The sequence below is a fragment of the Podarcis tiliguerta genome (assembly GCF_965153285.1).
Source record: "Podarcis tiliguerta genome assembly, chromosome: 17".
Lineage (NCBI taxonomy): Eukaryota > Metazoa > Chordata > Lepidosauria > Squamata > Lacertidae > Podarcis > Podarcis tiliguerta.
Window position 1 is genome coordinate 34,942,511 of NC_139550.1, and position 6,161 is coordinate 34,948,671.

A 6,161-nucleotide genomic window follows, 5' to 3' on the forward strand; every position below is an offset into this window, starting at 1 on the left:
GGGTCAATCCAGGTTCCACTCCTTACATCAGATAGGGAATTTGGGTTTCCTCCAGATGTTGGGGTACTCCAACTCCCATCATCCCTGACCAATGGTGCTGCTGCTTGGCACCGATGGGAGCTGAAGTCTAATGACATATCAGGGTGCCACAAATACCCTATCTATAGGCAATCCAAGCCGTCTCCCACCAACTCATCTTCCTCTTAGTCCTGTCAGCTGGAAGCATTGGAGTTGGGACCTGCTGACAGTTTTGCATTCACTCATTTGGATATCTGTTGCCTTGCTAGCGCTGACAAACAGGTCCACCGAATCTTACATTTTGGTTCCAAGTGATTGGCCACATGATGCTGTTTGTCTCCAATTCCCATCTGCCCAAGCTATCACGGCCAATGCAGGGCATCCGTGTCCAGTGTTGACTACCGCTGCTCTGGGTACTTGACAAGCCTGCCATGAAGCTGATGGTCTTGCCTTGGTGGTTTCCCACCAGCTGGTATTCAAGGTATACTGCCCCCATCCATGGAGGTTAGCATTTAATTCTGCCATTAAATAAAAAAATGCCCAGCAGTACAGGCTTTCCATGTTTAGGGATATGATATACAACTCCTTCAGCTGAATATTTTTATTTTTTAAACAGTTTATATTCAAAACATGCAATGCAACAGAGCAGAAATGTAAGCTATGTTGACAGTTACGAAAGGTATTGTATACACCACCCACCCGCCCCCTTTAAAATGAGCTAAAATTAGCTCTAAAATGGACTAGGATGTTCCAACAGAGAGCATTGCCTTGTTGAACAAGTACAAAAGAATGGTTTAAAGAACAGGATGTAGAAACCCCAAGGACATGGCGTAAGCCTAGAGAAAAGGCTCAAAAATTAATGTCCTGAGCATGTTCCAGAAGGCAGTTAACAGAGTCTTAAAGAAAGAGTTAGTGTACAGAGGCTGCATTTAAGCCCCTTCTGGGCTGAGGAAAGTGTAAAAAAAACCAAAAAACATCAGAGTAACTCTGGCAAAAAAGTGGATTGCCTCTTGACATGAGCCAACAGTGTGACGGGGCAGCTAAAAAAGCCAATAAAATTCTGGGCTGCATCAATAGGAGTATAGCATCTAGATCAAGGGAAGTAATAGTGCCACTGTATTCTGCTCTGGTCAGACCTCACCTGGAGTACTGTGTCCAGTTCTGGGCACCACATTTCAAGAAGGACACTGACAAACTGGAACGTGTCCAGAGGAGGGCAACCAAAATGGTCAAAGGCCTGGAAACGATGCCTTATGAGGAACGGCTAAGGGAGCTGGGCATGTTTAGCCTGGAGAAGAGGAGGTTAAGGGGTGTTCAAATATATAAAAGGATGTCATATAGAGGAGGGAGAAAGGTTGTTTTCTGCTGTTCCAGAGAAGCGGACACGGAGCAATGGATCCAAACTACAAGAAAGAAGATTCCACCTAAACATTAGGAAGAACTTCCTGACAGTAAGAGCTGTTCGACAGTGGAATTTGCTGCCAAGGAGTGTGGTGGAGTCTCCTTCTTTGGAGGTCTTTAAGCAGAGGCTTGACAACCATATGTCAGGAGTGCTCGGATGGTGTTTCCTGCTTGGCAGGGGGTTGGACTCGATGGCCCTTGTGGTCTCTTCCAACTCTATGATTCTATGTTTCTGTCCAGACAGGAATTCTTACAGCAGGTGTCACCAAGCTTGTGGGCACATTTCAAATTTTGAGAGCGCTTGGGGCGACAGTCACAAAATGGCTGCCACGGATAGGGCATGGCATAACGCAAAATGGCTGCCATGGGGAGCATGGCTCAACACAAAATTAGCGGGACGACCACCCCCAACCAATTTATGCATACCGTATGAAGTAAGCTATGGTTTGCTGGTTCTGATCATAGAAATCTCTCTCACACACACATAAAACAGCATTCCTCAGGTATTGACAACACTTGTATTTCAGAGAAATCAGTTAGGAGCCCTTTACTTTCTGGGAGGACCAGAGATCTTTTTAAAAAAAATAAAAGAAAATGGAAGCTCAGAGTTTTTCTAAGGCACTTGGCCCAGAGGCACCACTGGAGGCTTTCGCAGCTGCCATGGCTCCTGTGGGCGCTGAGTTGACAATTCCCTTTATCAAGGAATGGATTTGATGAGGGACCTTACAGTCAACAGATTCAGCTGGTTATTTAAAGTCCATGAGATTTCTCACCTGCTTGAGAACCAGGCCTTGTGTATATCCTGCGCTTAAATGAAAGATCGTAAAACTGGCAACATAACTCATATTCTCCATCAAGATATTTTTTTTTGGGGGGGGTGCATGTTTCAGAAATCATTCATGCAAATCATGCAGGTTCACACTGTATATTAAGCACTTTCCTATCCCGCCTTTCTTCCATCATGGAACCAAAAGTGACATACAGTGGTACCTCAAGTTAAGTACTTAATTCGTTCCGGAGGTCCGTACTTAACCTGAAACTGTTCTTAACCTGAAGCACCACTTTAGCTTATGGGGCCTCCCACTGCCACCGTGCCGCTGGAGCACAATTTCTGTTCTCATCCTGAAGCAAGTTCTTAACCTGAAGCACTATTTCTGGGTTAGCGGAGTATGTAATCTGAAGCGTATGTAACCTGAAGTACCACTGTACATGAAAGTTCGCCAGTGGCCTCCCATCCAGAAATGGACCAGACTCAGACACACTTCGCTTCAGGCAGGCCAGGTTCTCCTTCTGAGCATCTTTTTCTCCATAACACCCCTCCCTTCCCACCTCAGCCTGAACTCTCTACTCGCACTATATTTTATTTCCTTCGCCTTGACCCATTTTTTTTCAAATTTTTAATTGATTTTCCAGATTTATAACAGAAAGAATAACACTACATAACAACAACAAAATACATTACAATACTAAAAAAGTAACATAAAAACAATTATTACTTCTAATACCTAATTGAGCTTTCATTGTTAACTGACTTCCTCGAATCCCCCCTGAATCTCATTGTATCACCTTGTGACAGTTCTCCAAAATCTTATTTCTAATAAAATTAACTCCTTCTATTTACTATCCTCCTCTGTTTTATAAATTCTAGACCTTAGTGTTTTACTACGCATTATTATTCTAATCCTAAGCCTTCCAAGTGACTTCCAATTATCTTATATTACAATATTTAGCTAGATATTATTTACATTTCTTCCAGTCTTCTTGAGTCTCCTCCTCTTTCTGGTCGCGGATTCTTCCAGTCAGGTCAGCCAGCTCCAAAAAGTCCAACATTTTCATCTGCCATTCTTCTCTTGTTGGTATTTCTTGAGATTTCCAATTTTTGGCTAATAACAGTCTTGCTGCTGTGGTGGCATACAAAAACAGTCTAATATCTTTTTTGGGCAGTTCTGCCTTGACCCATTTTTTTGCCTTCCCCATCCCACTTTTGATTCACTCTGTTCCTCCAAACAGTGGCATAGCATGAGACGGCTAGAGGAGCAAAATTCTGACATTGGCTTCCACAGGGATGCCTGCTCCACCTTGGCCAAGGCAGCAGAGTAGTCCATCAGGGGGTTGCCACCGCTGCCACCTAGGCCCATCTTGGTGGGCCCCATCCCCAGAGAGCAGCCTGGCCTCGCTGGCACGTCCCCAGCAGAAGCCAGCAACCAGGCACAGCCCAGGCAGAGGCCTCAGGGTTAGGGCCGCCGCTCAAACAAAGAAAGTTTGGAAAGAAGGGTGGAGAGATCAAAACACAGCATGAGAACAGGTGTCCTCTGCTCCCTGGTGTTCATGAGTATCCCTCTCTCCCATCTAGGCTGGCTTCTGTTATGTGCCAAAGTGTTTTCACGCATCCAAGACTGCGATATCTCATTCAATGACTTCCTTCATTGCGCGTCCCATTCTGCCTCGTGACCCCGATGTTGTCAACCTCTTCCCAGCCAACCTTATCCAAGCGCCACTTTTCCGGAACAAACACTGCCCAGTTCTCAGACACTGTTTAAATATTTCATCGTGCAAGACCAAGCAGAAAACGCTCACTTAAGGCTTTTCCCGACTCCCACTTCAGGTGGGTAAATATTTCATGGGCAGCAGCCTCACCAACCCCAGACTGCTTTGCATCCAAGGGCAGCTTCCATCTTGAGCAACAGGTTGATAATCCACGACCTGCCAAATTTTGCGGAAGATCTGCAGGTTTCAATTCTCCCCTCTTAATAAAAAAAAGGAAATAAATGGTGGAGAAGGTAGACCTCTAAAGGGGGCTCCTGTTTCTCAGGACACACTTTTCCATTCCCACCTCTGACTAGTAAAAAACTCCCTAAACCAAGTCCTAATCCAACCTATCCCAGGAGCTTCGGTAAGTAGCTGCAGGCTGACAAAAGGATAAAAAAACTCACATTCTGGGGCTGCAATTCTATGCACGTACCTAGGAAGAAGTCCCATTGAACTGAGTGGTACTTACTTCTGAGGAGATATGGATGGAATTGCACTGTAAACAAGCAAGTGGAAGGGGAAGGGGACACACAGAGAATTTAAAGATCAGAGCTTAAAAATATGGCAAGGCCCAAAAGCTGGCCCCTTTGGCTTTGTCCCTAAATCAGCCAGCCAAGAACATTGCACTGGCCCCGTTACCTCCTGGCAGTTTGGCTTTCCGCCTCCTGGAGCAGGGTCTGAAACCAGCCCCTCATGGCTCCCTCTATTTACGTCATCCATTATGCCTTGATCCTCTCAGAAAGAGCCAGGCAGTCACATTTATCCCTTATGCGGCAAGCAAAGCCCCCTCAGCCCCCTCCCCACGACTGCGGCCTCCCTGGAAACCCAGACCCTCTTAACCTAAGCCAAGCTGATCTGCAGCAACATCTCCCCCACCCCCAATATTTTAGGTAGGCAAGGAAGGGAAGGAGGAGCATTTAAGAGCTGCAACAGGAAAGGAGGCAGCGGGCAAAGGCAGATGCCTCAATTCTTGACGTCATACACGGTTTCACCCTCAGCAAATGTAAAAGAGCATACCTGTGTGCACACACAGTGGTACCTCTGGTTACGAACTTAGCTTGTTCCAGAAGTCCGTTCTTAAGCTGACTGTTCTTAACCTGAGGTACCACTTTAGCTAATGGGGCCTCCCGCTGCCGCACAATTTCTGTTCTCATCCTGAGGTAAAGTCCTTAACCCAAGGTACTACTTCCGGGTTAGCGGAGTGTGTAACCCGAAGTGTTTGTAAGCTGAGGTGTTTGTAACCCGAGGTACCACTGTATAGGGAGGGATGGAGAGATTGGTCTAAGACAGGGGTCAGCAAACTTACCATGCCTTGGGCCGGTGTCTCCAGCGCCAATCGCGAGGCGGGCCGGAGGGTGGGGAAGCGCGTGCCCATACGCTATTTCTGGCACACTTCCAGGTCGGAGGAGCACCAGAAATAGCTTGTGCGCATATGCACGGGCCTCCTCTGACCTGGATGTGCACCAGAAATAACGCTTGCGCATGCGCACAAGCTATTTCCGGTGCTCCTCCGGCCTGGAAGTGGGCAGCTGCGCAGCGCAGCACCGGTAAGAGCGGGCGGGGGCCGGGGGCCGGATAAACAAGTCCCTTGGGCCTTATCCGGCCCGCAGGCCTTAGTTTGGGGACCCCGGTCTAAGAGTTCCACCCTTGCTTGTAGAACTCCAAAAAGGAAGTAGTAGCCATTAGGCTGGTACCCAATGCTCCACTTCAAATTCAGCATTCATGGTGGGAGGGTAGAACCCTTACAATTTCTGTTGGGGGGTGGGGTATATACCTGGAGTATATACACTAGCCTAGAATCAAAAACAAGCAGGGGGGAAAGTAATCCCGGGTGAAGGGGGGTCCGAAAGATCACCCTCTTGAGTTGCATCTGTCGCTCCAGGCAAGGCGCTCTCTTCGCAAGAAGCGTGGTGAAACAGCAGCACCAAGTGGCAAGATGCAGAACTCCTCCGACCAACAGGTGCCTGCTTTAAGCACATAGGAAGTTGCCAAATGCTGGGTCCGAGCATCGGTCCATCTGGCTTAGTGCTGTCCACAATGACTGGGATTTCAGGCACAATTCTCTTCCAGCCCAACCTAGAGATGCCCAGGACTGGGTGCAAAGCAGCTGCTCTGCCATGGAGCTACAGCTCTTCTGCACACACTGAGTTCTCATCACCAAATTAACAGTATTTTTGGCTCACATAATTCATGGCTACATATTTTTTTCCCCT